Here is a 24,776-nt window from a genome sequence, read left to right as displayed (position 1 = left end):
CCTTGAAATGGAAAACTTTACGACGCATTCGCTCTTATCATTTGTCGCATCTTTTCCACTCTGTGTCTCCCAGAGTGAAAGAAATAGAAAGAGAACTGCTGAGAACATGAAAGTTTTGCAGATCTATTTATTTATTTATTTATTTTACGGCAGGCAATTCACTTTTCTGTTTATCGGGCGAGGGAAAAAATTAAAGTTATTGTCTTTTGATCAGAGAACCGATATTTGTTCTGGTTTGATTCCCTGTCTTTGACAGCAAAAGATAGCCTCAAAGACTCAAAACTGGCGCAACGGGCCAAAATAAAAATATGAAGACGTCTTTCGAAAGTAAAGAGTAGAAATAATAAAAATTCTCATAAAATGGCCAACAATTAGGCATGGAATCAACTACTGAATGTCGAGTATCGACTTTTACCTGACAGCTTCCTTTTGGCCAACAGCAGTTTGATCGTTGTGTGGGCGGAGAAAGCAAAAAAAAGAGTTTGGTCTTTTTTATACCCTTGTAGAGGGTATTATAACATTTTCACGAGTCTTTAAAATTTTTAACAAGTTCGATTGAAAATCAATTAATTATTAAATTTACCTTGAGTATGAAAAACTTTTTTGATAAGATATCTCTTAAGATATCTCAACTATCTTCACAGAATATGTATTTGATATTATTTTATACAAAATTCTTAAAAGAGCACTACTATATCATATAGCTGTCTTAGGGATGTTCCGTCATAATTTGAATACAGGACTACAGGATATTAAAGCTTCGTGTTGGCGAACAAAACCTTTCTTTCTCGTTTTGTTAACTGTTTTTGCAGTCATCAATTAGAGCGAACACTGCACAGCAGCAAAGGGAAACGGTATTGGAATAGAAACTGAGAGAAATAGAGAGAGAGAGAGAGAGAGAGGCGACTTCAATTAAACGACTGAGAATCGTGCATAGACCATATTTATCAATCACCATTATTCTAACTGTTTTCCAACGTTGACTTCGTTATGTGTTTATAAAGAAGCTGCTACGATTCCAAATCCAAAACCAAAGCTGAACTCAACTGAACTGGGAAAACTCATAACAAACGCAGAGTTCATGTGGCAGTTCAGTAGAACGCGAGAGGCATGAATTCGCTAGGGAAACGGGGGGAGGGGTTGGAAAAGGATGGAGAGTTGCAGCGAGGGGTGTTTAGACAAACGGTGGCTGGCTGACTGCCTCTTTCGGTCGGTCGGTGCATGCCACAATGAACTCGCAACTTTTAACTGTTTTTCCACATCGCGACGTCGCGTCGTTGCCGCCGTCTGTTTGCGATTTGTGAAAGCTTCTGCCATGGCCGAGGAAAATGAGTTTGCGCTTCGGCTTTTGAGCTGCTTCTAGCTTTTGGTTGTTGTAGCTGTAGTTGTTGTTGTAGTTGTTGCTGCCGCCGTGCCGCACTGTGGTCGTCACGGCTCACAGGCATTTGCAAGTTGGCCAACCAAACAGTTCTGTTCAAACAACAATGCATAAATTGTACGCAAAAGGCCAAGCGACATTCACGAAAGTAGTTCAAACTCTCCCGCAGATATGCAAATACTAAAATCGAAAAGACTCCCAAGAGAATTCTGGTCAATACACCGCCCTCCTCCTCTTTATTTATACATCGGTTAATTAACTGCAGATTGCAACGCTAATTTGTATCTCAAAACGCCGCATGACGTATTAGCCAGCGAAAAAAACCCAATAAATAATTTGAACGACCCCGTAAGATTAGATCAGCATAGCCACAAATATACAAACGGAAAACGGAATGCAGAAGTCGTTTTAAACGCATTTTAAACTAATTTTTCTTTCTCTTTTTACATTTTTCTTTTCCGTTTGTCTTTTTTTTTTGCGTAGCATTTAAAATATTGTTTTAAAAAATCTTTTCTCAAACTATTAGCTTGTGTGTTCATTTAATTTCTTACTCTCCAACTCTCTGTATATTTTCAGGTAAGCAAAATGTTGGGGCTAAAAAAGCAACTTTTACCCACAGCTGATTTTTGGTTTACTCGTATTTTATTGCCACGTAAGTAGCACGCTCATAAATCAGGCATACATCTGCACGGCGACGGATTATGGCGAAAGTGGTGGGAGGGGGATCGGGAGCAGGGGAAGACTGAAAGGGTCTACGGTTTATGGACTGGGCGGAGATACATACTCCAGTTTGATGATGTCAATATTATTATGCAAAATCCCTTTAATATTAAAGATGAAAGTAAAACGAAGAAAACTATCGATAAAAATTATGAGTTGAAAAATAAAAATCTTGATATATAAAAGATTACATATGGATAAAGATAAATAAATTTGATTAATTTTAAAAAGTTAATTACAAAACTCTTATTCAAATATTAAGCTATTTTCTGTTTCTGATTTACGTATCTTTCTCATAATGTCCTTTCAAATTGTTCAAATTGAATTTAGAAATTTTTATGCCTTCAAAAATGTTTTTCTGCTCGATACTTATACGATAGTTTTCTTAAGTCTCAACTGACCATCACAATGCCACTTGCCATCTCTGCGCAAACTAACGATCTGTTTTAACGTTGGACACAATTTGTCTCACAGCTTTGACAAATGCCCAAAAATTCATCAAAGTTTTACGAGTTTTCCCTTTTCTTTCTGATCATCAAGGCCTGACTTTATTGACTTTATAGCGGCAAATTTGCCATAAACCTTTTTTTTCCCTCAAAATAATTTTACGCATTCTTTTTTTTTTTTTTGAATAAATTAATGAGGTTTTTTTGGTTTGAGAAACGAACGAGCTTCAAGCAAGCTTTCAATCGCTATCAAAGTTTGTGCAATGTTTTACAATATAAATAATTGGGCTTGTTATGAAATTTACATAATTTTGATGGAGACCTTCCTCCCTTTCTCTCTCTTTCCCACTGTTTTAAACTGGGCAGGGGTTCTACACGGGGGCATTTATTGATGTTTTTGGAGTCTACTCGATATGTATCTTCCGCTGATATTTTGACAGCTGCTTCGACCCGTTCTCGATTTTCTGTATGCCGATCATTTGTCAAATCTTTTTTCCTCCTTTTTTTTATTGAGATTGTTTTTGCGTTACTGTCACCGCCCGCAGCCACTTTGAATTTGTTTTTATTTCTTGACATTAAAAAATATATCTTTGTAATGCCGTAAATGACTTAATAGTTTGTGAAAATTAATCAAATTGTTAAACCAAAAATTGTTGGCTAGTAACTTGCATAACTACAAAATGTAGTTGACGGACATTAGTTGATTTGGTTTGAATTTCTTTTGTGTGATATGATTAATTTGCAAAGATAATATGGAGAGTTGGCATTAAAAGATCATTAGTAAAGTGCGTTGAAGGTGTGCGGATTATGCAAGCATGAGAGAGGTAAAGAGGCTGAGAGAAGGAGATTTAGTGTTTCGATTGTTTTAGCTGCAGGGTATGTAAAGATCGGGGTAATTTTGGGAATCGAAAGATAGTTTTTGATAAAAATAAACAACGTTTTGGCATTCAATTTCAATTAAATAATTTTAATGCCGAAAATAATAATTTAAACAAACTTTGAATGGATTTTTCATACTGATTTTCTTTCCTCTATTTAACACCTTCGAGCTGTTTTGTTTTAAAGAGTCAAAGACCTTGTAGCAAGTATCCCTCTGAGTTCATGAGAATCTTCTCCTATTTGCCAGGCATTTCCTACAACAATGTTAATGCGCGAAATTCCAGGCGCACAGAACAAAAACAGATGATTTAGCACCCACACACACGAACGCACAGTTATAGATACTTTTTACAGATCCATAGATACATTGTAGCTGGCAATTATCACAGTGCATAGAACCCGGGGTCATAAAATAACCTAAGCTGCCCGCCCAGACGCTAGAAATATGCGTGAAAAACCTAAAAGAGCGCGGCACATGTTGCGGAGCTACAAATGTTGCTAAGCAACATGACCGTGTTGCGGGCATTATGTTGCGCTCGAATTGTGCGCTTCGAACATGTTTGAAGCGAGTGCGACTGAGTAACTCTCTGAGTGTATTTCTCTCTCTGTGGTGTATGTGTGTGTGTGTGTGTGTGAGTGTTTGTATCTGACGGATACGCGAACGCGCAGATAAACACGACAGGCCGAAAAGGCAGCAAAATGTATCTGCGCAGTGAGCGTTGGCCTCAGTAACACGCGAGCGCTGCTCAAATGCAAACGTCGTCACGGACAATCGATGTTCGAATAAACTTCGAAGAGCGCGCGCGCGTTTCGCCGCATTTTTTAGTATTTTTTGAATGATTTTCAACATTATTTCAATACAATTCTCATAAATGAAAAACGGTTGCTAAAAACACGTGCTAAAAAAATTTCGCAAATTTAAGCATAAAATCAACTAAAGTGGAAAAGTAAAGCTGAAAATTGTAATGCATTTACCGGCATTTTATAATCAAATTAAATTGCATTTTATGTTCAATAAAGCAAGAACTGCTGAATTAAGTGAATAAGAACGAAACGCCAGCATAAAAATTCCCTAGAAACATTCACTGCACACACACAGATACTTCTGCATACTCACACACACACACATTGAGAGACTATATAAACTGTATAAAAGTGCATTAAAATATTGAAAGAGAAGTTCAGGCGGCATTTCTGTTTGCCCGTGTATTAGTGTGTTTTGTGTGTTTGTTCTTACCCCAACTTCGTTTGTGTATCTGTGTGTCAACGTATCTGTATCTGTGAGACCGCTTGCAGCTGTATCCGCTGTTGTTGTCGTCGTCGGTTCTGTGTGTTCTGTGTGCGTGCGCAAAACACTCTCGGACGAAATATACAAAATAAAACACACACGAAAAAAGGTAAACTACCTACTTTGCCTGCCTTTTGGCGAAGCAGCCGCAAAAGTGTACGAAAAACATACCGAAATTTTTATATACAACAAGAACAACAACCAAAACAAGAACAACGAGTAGAAGAACAACAACAGCAAGAAGTATCTTATACACAACATTGCGCTATATATGTATATTAAATCAAAGCGTCTGCGTCTCCTTGTGCCTTCTGCTCTGATTTACTGCCTCTTTGAGCACTTCCTCTTTATCGGCATCTGCGCTTTGCTTTGCGCTTCATCTTCAACTTTTTCCTTCGACTATTGTCGCCTGCTGCATTCAAAAAAAAAACATACTACTATATGAAAAAGTTGCGCACGCGGTCGCATCTTGTGGATACTTTTTCTTCATCTTCACCATCATCTTTGTTTTGTTTCGTCGATTACTTAACCCGAATTGGATTTAAGCGACATTAACGCAAATCTTTTCTACACACTTGGTATGTCTTCATATTTTATTATTATTATTATACATTTTCTGTTTGCTTAGCAGTTTTTTATTATGTAGCGAAAATATGAGGGCACATATTTAACATGAGCTTATTTTATAACTTTTTGATGAGGTATTACTACTCATAAAGCCAACGTTCATAAATTATATAAACTTTTCTTCAGGTTAAGATGTTAAGTCTTTTTATGTCGGATTCTTGAAGAAATTGGATCGAAAATTTGTTTTTTTAATTGAAAACTTTCAACTTCAGTTGAGCAAAAAACTTTTGTATTATGAATATATAATATAATTTAATATATTATTTAAAATTTACAAATCCCAATGCTTGCTATTCTTTCTAGTAGTGGTTTTTCTCAGTATTTTTTATAGTGTTCGTTTTTAGTTGAGATTTTCGTCGTACGAATATAATTATTATTTTTTAGTTGCTAATAACTCGACTCGCGAGTGTTCTATATGTGGTACGTATGTATCTAGACATAGTTCTCGACATATGTGTATAAAGTCGTGTGTGCGCGATTTTTAATTATAAAAGTGACAAAAAGCGCAGACACGGATACAAAGATACAAATGTATCTTAATGTATATATACTATATGTATATTTGTGTAGTTGAGGGGAACCAGCAAAAACTTTTGCCTCTGCTGGGCAGTTAATTTATAGTTTTTTTTTTGTATGTTTTGAAGTGGAATTTTCTTAGGCAAATTGATTGTTATGAGGCAAACGAGGACAAGAGTTGTGTCTGGCAAGATCTACAATCTAAAGCAGAAGAAGCTGTATTCTGCTCTTTAAGGTTTCCAATTTAAATTAAATCTAATTGGCTACAGTTGTCTGATAATTATTATATCAACAGCTGTAGCTTATTATACAAATCTCGAGTTACTTCCTTGCATTAATCATAGTCAAAAAAAAAGAGATCAATCGAATCGTTAAAAAGTCAAACTTCGTTTCGTATTTCCTCACATATGTTAAAAAAAAATATTAAATTGATGTCCCTCTATAATTCGATAAATGCTCTGCGCAATTTGCGACCCAGAGCTTAACCCTTATAACTATAACAGCTCTAAAGTTTAAGCCGCAACCCCAACGACAAAAACCATATAAATTTAATGCGTGTTTTGGTTTGCTTTTTATTTCTGTGTGTTTCCCGCACGCAAACACATTCAACATCTGCTTTTGGTGGCTTTAAGTTAAATTTGCAACATCCTGTTGCACATTGACAACATCCTGACGTCCTGCAGTGCTCAGAATCCATCCTTTCATTGACACACAATCACAATTACATTCCCACAAATTTAACAGCTGAGTCACCCCCAGGATTTCAGTTCCCCTTGCAACTTTTTTTTGGCAAAGCACAACAAATCCAAGTGCGAGTCATAGCATTGCTGCAGCTGCTCACAAATGCTTCGAACAGAAACAGGCACAGATACAGATAAAGATGCAGATAGAAACGTGAAGATACAGATACATCTGCATCTATATCTGCAGAGTACTCACAGCTTTTTGAATGACTTCAACGACGACGACGCATCTCATTGCGCGTTTCGATTCGTTTCGTTTTGTTTTTTTTTGTTTTGTTTTCAGTTGCGTGTTTCGGTTCTCAAAAATTGCCATGCGAGGGTTGCTTCAATTCATTGTGGTTGCTGTAAGTGTAGTTGTTGTTGTTGCTGTTGTTGTTATTGTTATTGGCACAACAAAGCGCAGCAATTAAATTTGATGGTCGACAGCAACCTGCATGCCAGCTGTATGAAGGTGTTTGTTATTGTTGTTATACACTATCGACAAGGGCATTACGAATATAGTAGAAGCTTTGTCAAGGATTTAAAGTTGTGATAGTTTTACCTATAAAGTAATCAGTTTTGATCTATTCAGTAAGCAGAAGTTTTATGTAAAAAAAAATAATAGATGCAACTTTTTTTTAAATAAAATTGGTTGAAAATTATATATATTCTGGAAATCTTTTAAAATGTAAGCACTTGGCTCTCCGATTTTAATTTTAGTATCTAGTTATAGTTATTTCGATCTTTTAATTTTAATCATATAATATTAACCTTTTTCTTGAAATAAATTGATTAGAACTAGTAATTGAACTTAAGCAAATTGCAATCTAATCATGAAACTATAATATCTCTATGTCTAGACTCGAAACTTTAGAGTATCTTCGATTCGTTTCTGTAGCAATAAGTACAATCTCTTGTCTACTTCTGGTCATGGTTGTTAGTTATCGGTGGTTGGTTTACGGCTCACCAAACTTTAATCAAACGTTCCTTTTATTTCTTTCATTTTTCTTCATTTCTTTTTTTTCAATAAGTGAGACGAGTGTTGATAGAACTGAACCCCTCAAAATGCGATTCATCGATTATTTTATTGCCACTTCACCCACCCACATGGTACACACACGCACACTCACAAATATATAGATAATAGTACTTTCCCAGACCGTAGTGTAGAGTCGTAATTGTTATGAGTGTCGCCCTGTCATTCTACACCAATCTGCAGGCCCTGAACTTGTCAACTCGTGCCACAAGTTGTTGCACCATACCCATAACCCAAAACCCATCCAACGTGAACCTCATTTTCCTCCCTCCCTCCCTGCCTTCCGTCCCAACACATATTTTCATTTGGTGTGTCGTCTGTTTGGCGCTTCCTTTGGACAATGTTTCGTTTCTCTTCGTTTGGGTTTTCCCCTTCTTATTTGGCTTGTGGTTCTTCACTAATTTTCGGCCTTTACCTTTTCGTCTTTATCAGCTGCTGTTTATCGTCGCTTCTTATTGAATTTCGGCTCAGTTCGTTGAGCTGTCTCTCTCTTTGTCTCTCTCCCTTCTTCTTCCTTTTGGAAGATTCTCAAGTTGTCTTCACGACAAACTCGTGCTACGTGCAGCTTCTGTCTGTAGCGTTTTAGCCTCAGGTTTTTGCAGTTCCAAACCAACTGAATTGATTTCGTTAAGTTAACAAAACTTGTTTGTGTTTTCGGGCTCAAAAACTCGTTTTAAGGACGTTCTTCATGCAGCATCTTCATTTCCATTTCCATCTGCATCTTCTTGCCTTTAATTTGCGTAAAGTTTTATGACTCATTTTAGCTAGTCACAGATTTATGGTCCGCGAACGGATATGCGGATATGGACAACAGATGTGGCGTTCCTAATTAAAAGTAAATACAAACCTGCCTTTGGAAAATAGAAATAGAAGTGAAGTTGGGGCAATAGATATTGCTGGAGAAAAAAATATTTAGTTTAAGCTTTAACTGACCTAGGAGAACTTGAGACTGTCTATACTAGGCTGTCTCTTTAGTCATATTTGTTCTTCCTTAATAGGGTTAAACTATGGTTAAGTAAGATAACTTAAATGTGCTTATAGTTAGACCCTTCTGCATAAAGATATAAAAACTAAATAAAAGTTATAGAATAAGGTCTTTTGTTTATTTGTTTTTTACTTAAAAAAGTTATAATCGACCAACATTTCTGAAAATTTTATTAAAACCATCTAAGTCTTCCGAAACTTTTGGAATCTAATCAAAAACTACCATTCAAAACAGATTAGTTGAAAGATGCATACTTAGAAGAAGAACTGCCTAATGTTATTATTTCCTGCTTAACATCTAACTCTCTTGCATAATTTAAATATTTGCCTTTTTTTAGATGATCCTCCTTTTCTCTATAACCTTAGTTGTATGTCTGATGATGTTAAAGTTCTTAGAGATTTAGCATATGTGCTTCAAACATGTAGATTCAATTAACGCATAAGGTTCCTGCAACCTCTCTGCTTGTCTCCCTTCCCCTCTCTCTACCTAACAAACGCTTGATTGCTGTCTCCTAGAATGACAAACGCGCACTCGCATTTGGCTGACAGCTTTTTTTTTGCCTTCAGCCTCTTGCCGCGTGCCGCATGCTGTGGCATACAACACGTGCCGACCCCTTTGGGCCATTGAATCTAAGTACTTACCTCCTGAGTGCCAAGAGCTAAGGCAGCTGGCGTTTTTTTAATAAAACTCATTTGCAGAATTTTTCCAGAGTTTTTCCAGCTGCAAAGCAAAAGTGTTGGCTAAATAAAATGCAAACGTAATCATAAAAGTAAGTGGAAATAAATGCAGCAAGCACTGCAGCAATAAAAACAAATAATAAAATAAAGATACAACATAGAAATAGAGATACAAAATGGAAGATGGTAGATATGTTTATAAAGAGGAAAAGGAAGAGGGAGAGAGTCATTTAGTTGCAACTTCAGACGGAACAACTGCAGATTTTATGATCACACCACAAGGCAAACCAGTAAGAAAAGTGACGAGAAGAACAACAGCAATCTTGGAAGAGAGAGAGAGTGAGAGAGACATAGAGAAGGAGAGCGAGAGTATGGCAGGCTCCAGTCAGGCTGTTAATATTATTTAAATTTCTTGGCATTTATGTTGGACCTCTTCAAAGATTTATGAATATTGCGTGCTGCTGACAAGTCGTTTAGCCAGTTGTTAATGAGATTTGCTTTATGGATTCGCTTCCTACCTTACAGGGTGTTGAACGGAACGCCCCTTAAGAGCAGCCTACAATTGACACTGTTTATCAGAAAGAAAAGAAAAGTAAAACAAATAGAGAAAATGGGAAATGGAAAATGCCAGCAATTGAAAATCTCTACTTAAGTCTTAAATATTTACCCAAGACCGACAATCTAATCTGAAAATAAACAAAATACGATTCCACTGCACTCTACTTGTCTTGGCCCGAAACAAAAGCAATTTGGCCAGCCCCACACTTTAAATCATTGACATTGAAATCTTTCAAGCCACAAAACTGTTTGAAATTGCTCAAAAATTCCATATTAAATTGCGCGGTCAATGAAAGTGAAATCGTTTCGTAGCCATAAAGCAATTTTTCCATAGGAAAAGCGAAGGAAATTTGGTAGGAAAAATCAACTACAAATCAAATTAATAATCATGTGTCTAAGCTAAACCTAAACTCGTGCCCCATTCAAATTGTTGCTAGAGACGCCTCCACCAAGTTAAGAGCTATGGGATCCAATTGGAATTTGCTCGTAATTTTAGCATTTTTTTCATCTTTTCTTGATGTGCTTCGTTTTTGTGGTCAGTGCTGCAACTCGGAACGACCTCATTATGGTAGAGTAATGAGTTTTTCTATGATCTTTTTACTCGATTATTATTTTGCTTTTATTTTTCTGCATTTGTTTAAGTGGTTGGGGGAGTAGACGCTCTAAAAGATTTGTAAGTGCCTTAAAAATACTTTGCTAACGATGCTTATAATAAAACGTGATGTTTGCTTTAGGCTCACAGATATATTATAAGACAGACGCTATTATTATCTTTTGATTGTAGGTTCTACTATACAATTATTGTTAAATAAATTGAAAAATTTAGTAAAGAATAAACAGAATAACTTCATTTTTTAGTACGTTTAAACTTAAAGACAAATGATCTTTAGATTAAAGTTTCCACTACTTAATTAAGTCAATTAAATTAAATAAACAACATATTTTATTACTGAAATTGAAAATATTAGCAAAGATTAAATAAACCAGCTTTTTTCTGGACAGATATAGATAGCATTAAAGTTATATTTTATGATCTTGAACAATCTACTGTCTCTCTTTATTTATTTTTTTGTTTGAAGATTATCTCATTTCATAAGAAGTTACTAATCCAAGTTACTTATACATACTAATCGTTCCGTTAGCTTTGACAAATATAAATTCCAAAAGCATACAAATGTTTTTACTTGCTTTTTAAAGCTAGAGGGCTTTTTGTTTGTTCAACTTACATGTATTTATTTAATGGATCATTAATCATCGATTGATGCTTTAATCTGGCCAGAAGCTCTTAAAGATTTCCAAAGTCAAATAGCCTTGGGGTTTTCAGTTGGTTTGAGTTTTATGTAGTACCAAATCGATTTATGGCTTGTCTTGATCGCAACGTTCTGTAATTAGTAAAAAAAAGAAGTAAACTAGTTTGTTTGCAACGATTTGCCGCAAAATGTTGAGATGTTGGACAAGGCAACATGGGCAACAACATTGGCAACATGTTGCAATGCGGACGGGCGACAAGTGTGTCGAGATGTAAGTCAAAGACGACGTAGTCAAAGTCGTCATGCGCCGTGTGTTTCGAATTGAGTTTAAAGTGGAGTGTGAGTTGAGTGTTGAGCAACAACAAAACGCGTTCTCGCAATTCCAGGGAACAGCTGAACGTGAACAACATTGCAGCTGCTCCTCCAAACTAACGCGAGTCCAGGCCAAGGCAAAAGTGGCGGACAGTCTGCTCTGGATTTATAGCCGCAGTAACGTCAACTTTGCGGCGACGCGTCGCAACGTTTGTCGTTGTCCAGAGCGATGACTGGGACTCGGACTCGGACGCGGACTCGGACTTACTCTCCCCTGTCTTCTCGCTCGAGACACTGAGAACGATTCCCGACTGGCGACTGTCGACTGTCGACTTGGGATTCGACTCGAGTCGACTCGCCTTTTGCCTTGCCTTGCCTTGTCTCGCTTTGACTTGAGGTCAATGGCATTTTCTTTACAGCAATTCTTGTTGTTGTACTCGTTGTTGTTGTTGTTGTCTTTGGTTTTGTTGTTGTTCTCAGCGCATTGGCAGTTGTAAAACAACGAAGCGCGAATTATTATTTCAGCGAAGCGAAATGGAAAATGTTGTAATAATAAAGTGGCTACACTGATGAGCGTCAGACGGACAGACGGACGGACGGACAAACAGACGGACGGAACTAACTAGAAGCGAGCCAAGCCCCAAGTCTATAGATTACTTACCAAATAGCCCAACCTAGCCTAGCCCATCAGCCTTACAAGCTTACATCACATATCAAGACCAAGACAAACATTTCCGTTAGAGCTTCAACACGCAAGCCCAAAAAAAAAAGAAGAAAAATCAACCAACTACTCAATTCGATGTTGAAAACTTCTTGGAAACCAAATTAAATTGTGTGCAAGCGAGTTACTTTGACTAGGGATTGATGAGTTGAGCAGCAGTTGCAGTTAAAGATACAGCTACAAGATACATCTACAGCTAAAGATAGTAACATCGATGTATTCAATTACAGTTAATTCTGCAATTGTGTTGATAGTGTGAGTGTGTGTAAGTGCGCGTCTGTCAAGTTTCAGTTTTAAATTATTTATTCTCTTCTTAAGTGATAAATTACTTACAATTTTTTATCTAATAAGTTGCTGTACCTCTTGCTGTTGTTGTTGTTGTTGTATGGGGAAAGTGACGCTTCGACTGTGCACTTAATGAGTCAATTAAGTTTATCTGTCTGACTTCTCAGATTGTTGTCAGTGTGATTTTACAGTGTATCTTATAGAACGCAATTGAATCTAAGTAGCTAGAGCTTAAACATTTATTGCCAGTAGAGTCGTTCTGGTTTTTTCAATCTGATAAAGCTGATAGCCAAGTGAAAAGCTGTGAAATCTATAGATAATTTCGATTTATTTATAGCTATTCTATTTTATGTTTTCCATATTTAAAAACTTGTTTTGCCTAATCTAAATTGAAATTGAATTTGAGTTGAAGCAAAGAAAGTATGCTTTTTAAATTAATTATGTTTATTATATTTTTTTAACTGCCTACCAAATATTTGTTAAATATATCCCACAAAAAAAACCTCTAAACGAGGTAAAAGTCTAGTGACGAAAGCAATTTCTAGACCCAAAATTTCTGATATCCAATTTTGTGACGAACAAAATTCAGTGTAATCTAAAAATTTTAAATAAAAATATAAATTAATATAAAAAAACGAAAATTGGCATTGTGCACTGTGAGTAAAAAGGGTGATCTTCTTTGTACATAAAAATAACTTTTTGCGCAGTGCCGAATGCCAATTTTCGTTTTTTTATATTAATTTATATTTTTATTTAAAATTTTTAGATTACACTGAATTTTGTTCGTCACAAAATCGATCTGATCGGACAGTCGTAGCAAATTTTCCAACTTAGCTGTATATATAGTTAGTCGCCTTTCGCACCCTTCGTGCTGCTTTCGTCACTAACGCGAACTGCCGTCCGCAGTGATTAAATTTCAGCTTTGCCCACTTGTCTCTATTATTATTTTGATTTTAACTTAACGACTTGACAATTCCTTTCCATTTCTATAAGTAATGTTTTGACTTTCCAATGAAATTGATTGACTTATTTCAGCTTTTCAAACAGTTCTTGCCCATTTCTTTTTATAAGATTTGCCTTTCAATTTTCTTTTGTTTAGTCAGCAGTGAGCGAAGAACAATTTAAAATTTTCTAATTATGACATCTGACAGACGTATTGAAGTCTGTCAAAATAAACCAAAGAAATATCTCTCTTTTCTCTTAAGAAACTATCCATTAGTTCATTTGTTCCGGAATTTGATTTGAGTTTGTATAAGCCTAAAGTGCGCTTGCTTTTCGTTTATTTTTTTTTCACCATAAATTTCACTTTCAGTCAACGGATTTTTTTGGGGTAGTGTAGTGCAGTTAATTGGTTTATCACGCACACGACTTGCACTTGGCAACACTGGCGGGGCAGCTGAGGAACTTTGGTACCATGAGGTACTCTACAATGTATCTGTATGAAAAACACTTTCGTTTTTTCCCTCTCTTTCCCTCTGTGTAAAACAGAAACGAAAGTGGCCCTTTTTAGGTTGGTTGATTTTTCATAAGCGATAAGAAAACCGTCGGTTAAAAAGCTGCCAATTCCGTTGACTGTGCCAGGCTCAAGTCGGCGACAGACTCTGGAGTCCACGTTCGACTTGCTATTATCACATCAGCTGTGTACATTTTGCATAACTGACAACATAAACAATTTTCAGTTTCATAAGACAACTTGTACCCCTCTCTCTCTCTCTCTGCATTTTGCAGTTGTAATGCTTTAATTGATACCTCTGCACTTTAATATGTATAATGCACCTCTTTTAATGCTTTTGCCAGCCACAAATCCAAATTCGATATGTAGAGCTCTTTAGTATTCCCTATTTTAACATTCTTCATTTTTCAGCAAGTAATTGATATGCTGCCCCCCTCTGTTGCCTTCTCTTTATGATCCTGCCCACAACTTGAAGTTTAAAACATATCAATTTGCCGCTGACTTTTTAACCGCAAAAACAAAAAGAAAAAAAGAAAAAAAAACTGTGTTGTTTTCTTCTGTCTACTGTCATAAGGCTGACAAGTTTCTTTAGCTTGTTGCACAGCCAAAGTTCCCCCTCTCAGAGGAAAACATCTTTCGGTTGCAATCTCTGCTTGTTGAATGTCTGGGCTTGGGCTTGTTGTGTTTGTGTTTGTGCTTGCGGTGGTTGTGTGTTGTATGTTGTGTCTGCCCCCTGCTGTGATTGCATTTTGCATAATTTTTCGAGCTGTAAATGAAACAAAGACATCATCGATATCAAATGCCACGCCAGAGACCAACTACAAGCTCCAGCATCGACTCCACCATTTCTTCCGACGTGGCTGGCAACTGTTTGGCTTCCCCAAGTCAAGACTTGGCAGCTGCCTTGCGGCGACTAAGCAAAGTCAATAACAGCAACAACAACAATGCATTTGCCTCTGTTGTGTCTGCATTATGAAGCAATTCAAAAACTACATATTTCTGGGTCAAAAATTAAGCTTACAATTCGGTTTGTAAACCTCTCAAGTTGTTTTTTAATTGATTATAAAGCTTAGATTAAAGCCTGACAAAATGTGTTGCCAAACTTTGCACAGCTCAATTAAATGTTGTCCTAGTTTTTGCCTAAGACACACCTAGCACTTTATCTGAACCCCCTTCCCCAAATAGTGGCCCCCACATGCATAGACTATAAGTCTATAACTCCAACACGATTCCAGTTGTAACATTCATGGATCGCGCTTTATGTTGTAATTTTAATAAACCAAATGCTCGAATTTTTTTTATACACTTTTTATGGTCATTAAAAACAAAGCTTTAAGAAAGAGGCGGGGCTGTTGTTGGCCTCAAAGTTTTCCCGCCGTCTCTTTCTAGTTTTTTTTCTCTTCATTTTCCAATTAACGCCAAAACTGTGAAAATATTTATTTTCGATATTCAGTAATGAAAAACATTGCCAGAGAAAAGCAAAAGCCAAAAGCATTTACTTCAGCAAAGTCTAACGACAATGGCCCAAAAGTCAACGGGGCGGCTGCGCAATATAAAAGCCATAGACTAGACCCGATGCTACCGTGTGTGAGCTGACTTGGCTTAATGATGGATGAATGCTATGTCGAGTGAGTGAATGAATGAATGCTGTTATTGGTTTTTGGCCAGTTTCATTTGATTCACACATTGTCTCAACGACGAAAATACGTATTGGCGGCTTTTTTGATTTGCGGCTAAAGCAAGAAATTGTTTTTGGCTAATGCATTAAATGAAAGTAATGGCAATGGAACTGCAGCTTGGCTTTATTGCAAGTCAGTAAATATAGATTTTCATTACCAATGTTTTTACAGTGAATATTTATAAGAAGATTTAATTTACAAAGAGGAAGAAGGGTTGAAACTAAAGAAGATATTCCCCATTTCTATAAATCACCAACGTGATTAACTTCCCATTATTTTATTTGTATTTCTCAAACACTATAAAACGGGTTCTTCATATATCTAAAATCTTTATTGGTTAATTTAAAATTTTAAATACCACCAAGTAACGGAAAAATCTCAGTAGGTAAAAACCGAAACACATCTAAAGTAACTTGAACAAAACGTGGAATAATTGAATACATGAATCACTTATGAGTAGCATTTTTATTCAATCTCCACTCAGTGAATAGCTGCACATTTTGTGGGCGTTCATCTTTTATTATCATTCACATTAGCTGAGAACAAATGCGTTTTTACTGCGCTTCTATCAACAATTTGCTCTTCAACGCGCCAGCATTAATGAAATTAGTATAAAATGTATGCACTGCATTCACATAAAACTCTGGCAAACTATAAAATTCTACTCAACTTTGTCGTTAAGTTAATGTGTCTCAACCTCAAAAAGACCTTTCCCCTTTCTTAATGGACTTCTTTTCACTTTACGATCTTTCTTTCCCTATACTCTGAGTATACATGTATAACATCATTTAGACTAAAACAAAGGAAAGGTTGAGAGTTAAGTTTTATGAGACGCAACAAATAAAACTAATAAAATTCTAAAATTTTTCTTCTTTTCTCTCATTGCAGGTAAGCAAAAAAAGTTCCAAAACTAACCAGTAAAAAAGAACATAAAAATAAAATAATTTGTAAGTATCTTTGTGTAATTTGTGAGATTGTACAACACAGAACATAGCTCATTTGCTATACTATAAAAGGGGTATTATGATGTTTTCATACAATTTGTAACATATTGAAGGAGAAAAAAGAAAAAAAGAATTCAATTATATTACAAATCTGAAAAGAGTATTTTGAGGTTTGGCAAGCAATAGATACATTTGTTTGGCTTTCTTGTTGTTGGCCAAGCCTTTTGGCCGTTGTTTGACACAAACCGCAACAAAATTCCATGGAAATCATTTTTTTTTTTTATATATTTCTTTTTTTTCCATTGTGTATTTGGCTTAATTTCTGCGGCTTAAATGGTTGTCGATAGGCTGCAGTCGTTGGCAGTTATGAAGTCTCGCCATTGCATTTGGCTTTAACAAATTTGTGAGCATTATGTGATTATATGATTGTCGGAGGGGCGGATTGGAGTTTGGCGGGGAGGCAATTGTTTCTGCATTGCTCTGCGTGTCCCAAATGATCGTTGTATAGTATAGTATGCCTTTTGCCAAATGCCGCCACGGCAAGTTGCACAAGAGTCCGTTGCAAGAGTTAACTGTAACTGTAACCAAGTCGCATAAACTTTTGCCTAGACTCGATTCGAGTGCGATTTGCGTGCCAAATTCAGCTCAGGTTTGTGTGTGTGTGTTCAACACATATGCATAATGAATGGCCTTAAAAATCTAATTAGACAAATGCATTGTTGGCTCTTAGTTATGGTCATAAAAAATGCTGGCTTAAAATAAAAGGCGCACATAGCCAGAACAGAGCTAGATTTGGCTTGGAAAGTTGCTTAGTTCCGGGGCCTGTAATTCGCTTTTAAACAAATAAAACAATAAAAATCTGACGAACTACAGAAGGAGTGGAGAGTTACGGGAAGGGAGGCAAGGTAAGAGGATCTATGCCACAAAACACGCGCACTTGTCTTTGTTGTAGTTGTTGTTATTGCTGCTGCTGTAGCCGTAAATGGCTGATGAGGCCAACTTAATTATACCGTTGCAAAGATCTCTTTGTTTTGGTCTTGTGCCTCGTGTTTTTTTTTTGGCCACACGTTTACCTCATTTGCAAATTGCGGTACTATCAAAGGGCCTAGACAGGGGCTAAAGAAATGAAGGGAGGCAAACACAACAAGTACTCGTTTCTACTGCCTGAAAAGAGAGATTGTGCCATTTGAGGCAGCGTCAACTTAAGCGCTTTAATTGCCACTTCTTGACGCCAAGAAGGGCTTCAATTGGTAGGCAAAAGTCTTTGAAACGGTATCAAGACTCGAATGCAAATACGTGAGAGTGTGGCACAGGTTTATAAATAGCAACAGCATAGAAAGTGAGAGAGAGAAGGAAATAACGTAATAGCGAGACAGAGAACTAAAGAAAATAGAAATCTACACCGATTCGGAAAATTAGGTGAAGCTTGAACATTATTTATTTATTTATTTAAAATTGCTAAAAATGAGAGTTGCTTAAATTTGTTCAGGATATTTAAAAGAGATTCTTAGATTCCATATGTTTTTTCATTTAAACTTTTTTTATTTGCTTTGACCTTTCCATAGGAAAGAAATATATCTTAAATAATGCATTATTTTATGGTAGAATTACACTCAACTTTATACATAGTTTTCCATTCAAAACACTTTACTTTTTAAACTCATTTGTAGCTGCACTTTAGCATTTCGACTTCTCTCTCTACTTTTCTATTTACAGCTATCACAGTTTAGCTTTTTGCTGCTATATTCATAACAAAGTTATAGAAATAAAATATAGAACTTATCTGTAACGAACTTTTATCATATTATATGCAATTCACAGTCGAAATCACATTAGGTACGACTCAAAGAGGGTACAAAACACTCGGATAATTGCTTGTGGTGCACCTGCCGTTGGTCACATACTCGTAACACAAATGCAACGCCCACTGTATGAGTTCCGACTACATTTATCAGCTAAAGCCCTTATATATATAGAGGGCCTTATTATAGCATGATATACGACGTGCGATGGGGGAGGTTGTCATAACGAATGCAACTGATAAAGAACTGAGAAGAGGGCGGAGAGGGTTTCCATTAATTGACCAGCCATATGGCAAGGTTTGTCGGCATTTTTCCTGACCAACCGGGAAAAGAAGTCAACTTTCCACACAACTCACTTCATAATTTAAATATAAGCTCAGCACTTAAATTATAGCAACAAAAAAAAAATATATAAAAATAAAGCACAAAATGCGACCGGAAACCGCAAACATCTACAGAAATAATAAAAAATACAAACTCACAACTCGCAATGCGTAACGAATGAGAGCCAATGAGTTTAATTTGGAGAATTATCTATGTAGTACCCGAACTTGCTACAAAATTGCTTTGGCTTCAGCTGCAACTTTATGACAAAAAACAAAAAAAACGAGAACAACAACAAAATTACAAACTAACTGCCACAGCAATTAACCCACTTTGTTTTTGAGCGCTTCACAGCTCCGTAACATCCATTAACAAAAAAAAAAAAAACAAAGAAAAAGAGTTATGCAACATTCATTATATGTTAAATGTGAAATTCATCCTGTAATTTGAAATTTGTGCTTAAGAATTTAAAATGGACCTTAAATACCATTTAATTCTTTCGTTTAATTAATGTCAAAATATCAGAATAAATGTAAAAGTCTAAAAAATATAAGATAATTTTAACCCTAATTTTCTTTGAAATATAATTAACAGTTTAATAACATTTGCAAAAAAACAAATAAAAATAGTAGAGTTATAAAAATAAAACAATTTAGAAATTCGAATTGTGATTTTAGAAATTAGAATAGAATTATTTAAATTTGGATACAATTTAATAAGAATAAACAACACAGCTTAAACAATTTTAAAATAAAGTAACACTTAATAGATATTTAATGGCACAGTTTGAAGAAATTATATAGTCTGCATTCGTCTAAAAAAAAATGATGTCATATGGCGGCTCCGACTTTTAGTTCCGTCGTCTGTCGTTCCCTTACAACAATCGAGACCCAGTTAGGGTCAAGTGTAAGTGGCTGGCAAATGCCAAACCATCGCCATGGAACCATGCTGTTCTCATTCACATTTCCATTCTCAGTTTCTCTAACTCATTCCATTCGCATTCTCTGTCTCAGTCTCATTCCCATTCCAATTCAATTTGACAGCGCGCACGCGGAGACTGTTTAATAGTTTCGTTCCAGTGACTGATCTCTCACTCCACTGAGAAAAACTAAAAACAATTTCCTTTTATGGTTTTTGCTGCTGTTGTTGGTATACTTATTTTCACAACATGCTGCGATTCTAATGAAAATTTTCCATTTGTTTTTACACCACCAATATATTTTTTTTTTACTTTATTTTTGTGGAAAATGTCAAGTGTTGCAACGTCAAGTTGCATTTTCATAATTTTGGGTAGAGTTCATTGTCGCTTGTGGCATGCCACAGATGCGTGTCCAGTTTCATGGTGCATGCAACTTGCAACTTGCAACTTGCAACGCCGCCCCCAACATTGAATATGAAAAGGCATTTGACGCAGCTGACCTTCAGCTATGCTCTGTGCTCTATTGTTAATGGAATGGAAGATGCCGACACGACGACACTGAGTAGCTGCCGAGGATCTCATCTCCTCCTCTCCTCCTCCGACAAGTTCAACGGAAGCTAGTAAAGAAAATTTTCAGACAACATTTGGTGGAGAGTAAACGAGTCTTGGCAACATTGCGTAGTGTTTGTAGCTCTCCTCTTTTGCATTTTGTAGAGATGTCTTGCTGTTGATAACCTCGGGTAAAAGTGACAACAACAGAAGAAACAACTGCACAAAATGGCAAATGAAATGTTTTTTTTTTTCCTTTTCTTCTTCTGTCTCGGCCAAAACTCAGTTGGCCGCAGTTGTGTTGTTGTTGAGCTTATCGCTGTTGGGGCCATCTCGACGGGGCCAACAGAGCCGTAAAGAAATTAATTCGCCTAACCCTGTCGACACCTAACACAAGGTTGAGCTTAGCACCCACCACAAGCTTTGTCTCTCTTTTTTTTTTTTTTTTTTTCGTATTTTATTTTCTGAAGAAGACACTGTCTCAAGGCTTTCTCTCCCTCTGGTGGTTAATTCTCTCTTGGCCACCCGCATCAATTTCGTGTCTTGCACTTTTGACTAACTTATGCAAATGTGTTGCGGCAAGGTTCGTCATAAGGTTGGACAGGGTTAACTGCTAACGATAACTACTGAGTCGACCCCTTGCCACCCAGCTGCCTAATTATGCAAAAATCGGCTTAAGCAAACGCAACGTCTTGACTTGTCTTGGCCATGTCCAGGGCCAAAAAGGAAGCCAAACTGTGTTGGCCAATTGTCCAGAGTCGCCCTCGCAATTTGCATGATTGACGAATGCTATTTGAGCATTTTCATAAAATGCAGAAACAAAACAAAATAAGAGAAATAATGGAAAAACACCCCGGAAATTCCTTTCTCAAACTCTGCGAATTTCAGCTAGTTGCATGCCCCATTAAAATGTATGTGGAAAGTGCGGAAATGCAAAACGAAATAGTTTTTCGCAGTGAGTGTGAAAAAGTTGAAAATGTTTCATGTCCGTTTGCCTGAATAATCGTAAACAAAAGAAGCAGCCGAGGAAGCGGCTAAAGAAGTGAAAGAAGCAGAATGCACGTTAAATAATATGAACTGCATCGTTCCGGACGAACGGGCAGCGACAAGTGCACTGAGAGAAATAACTTCGTGTGAAAATAATATATGATTTAATCTATTTAAATTTAACGGAAGACAGTTTACGTTAACAAATTTTTATAGATATTAATATCAAGACTGCAAGACAAAATATGTTTGGTTTTTTTTTAAATGGTGTTCTTTGTCTCTAATTAAAAGTTTGATAATGATTTTTCTTATCATTTAGCTACTGTTTTAAAATCTATTAAATGCATCAGATATTAAACACTAGATTTAAAAATACAAAATGTTTGAGATTAAAAAAATTGTATTAAGCATATTTTTTCGCTCAGTGTATCTTAGAAGATTGCCAAAGGGGGAAATTTTTCAATGTTGCAACTCTCTCACTGCGTATATTTCAAGTTGTTTGAAAAAGCGGCAGGTGTAGGGTCAAATGAAAGAGAGCGAAAGAGAGGGGTGAGAATGAAAGGAAGATAAAGAGGGAGGCAAAAGCTAAATAGAAGGCACTCGCAATCATGAAGTAAATGCTTCCTCGCTCTAAAACGAACAGCAGAAGGAATGTTGGCTAAGCGAATACTCGCTGATTGTGGCACTTGGACAAGTCATTTGGCTGCCCGTTGGATCCCCACTGACATTTGGCCCACGTTGCTGCCACCGTGTTGCAACACTCGAAATACAGTGGCAGTCCTGAGGGCATGCAACCAACCCGCCTTGATTACAGGTTGCTCTCGTTTCAAATGGAGGGAATAGAACATTGAATTAGTTTAAGAAAAAATGTGGTTAGCTGCAAAGTGCAGCTACTGAATTTGCCACGTCTCTGGTTGTTGCAAGCTGCAACATCAGTAGCCCAATTTGGCGTAACAAGCTCAAAGGCAACGGCAATTTTCATAATCTCTAGGAAATGCAACATCGACACGCTTCGCATTTCACACTCGTTGTCAATGATTGGCGATCTTGACCAGTATTTGAGCTCAAACTCAAACTCAAACCAAAACCAATCGCTTCCGGTTTGAGATTTGCGATTTGAGACTTGGTGTCACTGCCGCTGAGAATCTCATGAACGTGACCAGAGATTTGACTGTGAATCCCAACTCAACTCTGTAATTACCAACAACAATTGCTACGAAATTTTCACGCGCCAAGCAACAACAAAAATAATAGCAACAACAATAACAGCAATTGCAATTAGAGTTGCCAGCATTTGTGTAACTGTAAATGTGGGCGTGTCGAGCTGTTGAAAGTGTTGCCAACTGCGTTGCAAAATTACAGTGCCTGTCAACATACGGGAATTGCTAACCCACCTGCTGCTCAAATCAAACTCACCTGTGTGCAGTCCAGAAATTCGTGTATATTTTTTTGGTTAATTGAAATTGTTTTCTATAATAAGTTTTTCCAGCGAAGCCAGTTTCAAGTTGAACATAACTCTGCTAATAATTAAATAAATAAAAACAAATTAAAACAGCAGTAAAAAGTTCAATTGAATTTCGGGAAGGAGCAAAAATTGGCAATATTATACGAGAGTCATGCATTAAATTGGGGGTGCAGTTAATTTACCCAAAAAATAGTAAATAAATAATATGATATGTGGGCGGTTCCACACTCGAATCGGGCGTTCTACAGCTTTCTCCCGTTTAAGAAAGAAAGCTCATCATCATTACAAATTTGTTTGAACTCTGCCCACCTGGAAGCCTGTATCAAAATTAAACATCTATTACAATTCTTTTTATCGCGATGCTCTTGAATTACAAAAACCCCCCAGGAAAGAAAAGAAATAAAGATTGTGCCACGATTTGATGATGGAGGAAAGCAAATCAAATAAAAATGATGAGTTTTAGGCTGGGTGCGGCTTTTGATTTTGGGATTGTCTTTTGTCTTTGGGTCATATCTAAGTAACTTTGTCTCAAGTTGAAGGCGCCAATAATATTAAAATTTAACTGTCTGGCATTAGGTTAACAGTAAATTGCATTCGATAAGTCGTCATCTGAGGTGCGCTGAGATTCAATGAGATTCATTGAAATGCAGCTCATTTTCTTGTGGAAAGTATTTTTTTTTTGATTTTCAATTTTAAGTATGCGCATTTTTCAGCACTTTAACTTCATTTCCATTTTATTGCTTATGCCTAAACGAAATCCTGTAAGCTTTTCCCACTATAAACATATCAATTGAAGTGCAATTGAATCCAATCGAATTCGTGAAATCGTCACGCAAACAAAATGACAAAGTCATCAAAGTTTCAATTGCAATTTCTGCAGCATCTTTAAGTTGCATGTTGCCTGTTGCCTGTTGTCTGTTGCATGCAGCTTGTGGGTGAATGTGTTGCATTGCTCACTTGGAAGCGCTGAAATCTTTATTATGGCATTATCACATTCAGCGAGGGGAGAAAGCAAAGAAAGAAAGATTAATTTGTGTCTTCGACAACTGGCGATGCTTTTATGCAATTCCCTGAGTGGGTTCAATACATATTATACATATATATTGATTGGGATATACCAAAGGGAATCCAAATGCAACCTTTCATCAAACAATGGATCAATAACATGTGCAACAGCAGCAACATGTACCATTTCCCGTGGGTTGTTTGAGAAATCATTTAAAAATAATTAAGCTCATGTTGTTTTGTTCCTAATCGAGCAGCAGGGGAAGCACAACCCACGTATTTGATGTTTCACTCCCTCTCTCTCTTTCTATCCCTTTCTTTAGCTTAACATATCTGTGTGCTACTCTTGGGGCTTAGGATTACGGCTGAGGATGCGTGGGGCGTCTGATCATAAATCAAAATGCAACGGAAGTGTAGAAAATGAGACAAACGATCTTGTGTTATACATTATGATATCGTATTTCGGCATTAAACAGGGCTCTAAATCAATCCATCTTGTATAAATTATATAAATAAGTATATGAATGATCTGTTATTGTTTTTCATTTTTTATTGGGCGGTTAAAAAAGTTGAGTTTGTATTTATTGAATGATTATGAAATGATAAATACCATACGATTGACACATACTATTTTATTTTATTTTGATTAAATACGTTATGTTAAAGAACAAATGTAGAATTGATTTTTTTTACAAATAAACCAAATCTCTACAATTTTTCTATTAAAGTTTAGTGTTTTTAGAGTATACTCCTTTATTTAATATGATATTAAATTTAATTATTTATGGTACATTATTATGTGTTCTCTGACCAATAAATTTTTTCTTATGCCAAATTAATAAAAGAAGTACGATTGCCAATTTTTTTTTTACCATTTTTGCTAACAAGTAGGCTATCCTTTGGATTTTTAGAAAAGTCATAAATTATATATGAATCTCTTCTTTACCTCTTAATGAAATCTCTGAAAATTGTCTATTCATATTGAAACCTAAATGAATTTCCATTTTGGCTAATTACATACAAATTAAGGTTGAACTTAAGTCAAGTACTAAGTTATTTAGTTAACAGCGCATAGCTTAGTCAGGCACTCCCTTTTCGCATATTAGTGAAATGCTTTGCCCCATGTTGATTGCTCATTAATTGTTGCTGTTTCAGCTGCTGTTGCTGCTACATTTGACATGTGTCTATTTGGAATGACAACACAAATTTAAATTACAATTCAGACACCTTTGACTCTCTAAATTTTTTG

The 24,776-nt window shown here is 36.3% G+C and overlaps 1 protein-coding gene across 1 annotated transcript in view; it reads left to right on the top strand.

The window, feature by feature from the left end:
• The window catches only part of LOC117786499 (putative uncharacterized protein DDB_G0271606), a 137,626-nt gene that overhangs the window by 60,488 nt on the left and 52,362 nt on the right, over positions 1–24,776 (top strand). The gene's annotated exons all lie outside the window — the stretch shown is intronic.

This window comes from Drosophila innubila (genome assembly GCF_004354385.1).
Source record: "Drosophila innubila isolate TH190305 chromosome 3L unlocalized genomic scaffold, UK_Dinn_1.0 0_D_3L, whole genome shotgun sequence".
NCBI classification, from domain to species: domain Eukaryota; kingdom Metazoa; phylum Arthropoda; class Insecta; order Diptera; family Drosophilidae; genus Drosophila; species Drosophila innubila.
This window is presented reverse-complemented; position numbering and strand designations above follow the sequence as displayed.